Source organism: Oncorhynchus keta, chromosome 3 (assembly GCF_023373465.1).
Source record: "Oncorhynchus keta strain PuntledgeMale-10-30-2019 chromosome 3, Oket_V2, whole genome shotgun sequence".
NCBI lineage: Eukaryota > Metazoa > Chordata > Actinopteri > Salmoniformes > Salmonidae > Oncorhynchus > Oncorhynchus keta.
In genome coordinates, this window is record NC_068423.1 from 2,085,533 (window position 1) to 2,087,187 (window position 1,655).

Genomic DNA, 1,655 nt, shown 5'->3' on the forward strand with positions numbered 1-1,655 from the left:
TATTCAGGATGATATGAACACTGTGGACAATTTTCGGCAAATTTCAACATTGAAATACAGAAAAAAACTATTTTCCAAAAACAAGCTCTATATCATGTTTGATGCGCTCTGGGTGTATTTTTTTGCTGTACTGTTTATTCAGGATGATATGAACACTGTGGACAACATTGAAATATAGAAGAAAAAAACACTTTTCCAAAAACATGGTCTAAATGATGTTTGATGCACTCTATATATATTTTTTTTGCTGTACTGTTTATTCAGGATGATATGAACACTGTGGGCAAATTTCAGCAAATTACAACATTGAAATATAGAAAAAAAAACTTTTCCAAAAACATGGTCTAAATCATGTTTGATGCACTCTGGATATATTTTTTTGCTGTACTGTTTATTCAGGATGATATGAACACTGTGGGCAATTTTCAGCAAATTTTTGAAATACATTTCATTCAGAAATAAACACTTTTTTCAGCAAAAACATTGAAATACAGAAATTAACACTCTCTAAATCATGTTTGATGCACTTTGGATATATTTTTTTAATGTACTGTTTATTCTGGATGATATGAACACTGTGGACAATTTTCAGCTAATTTCAACATTGAAATACAGAAAAACACTTTTCCAAAAACAAGCTCTAAATCATGGTCTAAATGATGTTTATTTAGGATGATATGAACACTGTGGACAATTTTCAGCAAATTTCAACATTGAAATACAGAAAAAAACACTTTTCCAAAAAAAGCTATTGTTTTGCGCTCTGTGTAATTTTTGCTGTACTTATTCAGGATGATATGAACACTGTGGACAATTTTCAGCAAATTTCAACATTGAAATACATGTACACTTTTTCAAAATCAAGGTCTAAATCATGTTTGATGCACTCTGGATGTATTTTTTTGCAGTCCTTTAAAACTGTTTTTCAGCAAAAAAAACAAGGTCTAAATCATGTTTGATGCGCTCTGGATGTGATTTTTTTTTGCTGTACTGTTTATTCAGGATGATATGAACACTGGGGACAATTTTCAGCAAATTTCAACATTGAAATATAGAAAAAAACTTTTCCAAAAACAAGGTCTAAATCATGTTTGATGCACTCTGGGTGTATTTTTTTGCTGTACTGTTTATTCAGGATGATATGAACACTGTGGACAATTTTCAGCAAATTTCAACATTGAAATACAGAAATTAACCATTTTTCCAAAAACAAGGTCTAAATCATGTTTGATGCACTCTGGATGTATTTTTTTGCAGTCGTTTATTCAGGATGATATTAACACTGTGGACAATTTTCAGCAACAGTTTTCCAAAAACAAGGTCTAAATCATGTTTGATGCGCTCTGGATGTGATTTTTTTTTGCTGTACTGTTTATTCAGGATGATATGAACACTGTGGACAATTTTTTCAACATTGAAATACAAAAATTATTTTCAACATTGAAAATACTGTTTATTCAGGAAATGAACACTGTGGACAATTTTCAGCAAAACAACATTGAAATATAGAAAAAACAATTTTCCTAAATCATGTTTGATGCACTCTGGGTGTATTTTTTGTTGTTGTACTGTTTATTCAGGATGATATGAACACTGTGGACAATTTTCAGCAAATTTCAACATTGAAATACAGAAATTATCCATTTTCCAAAAAC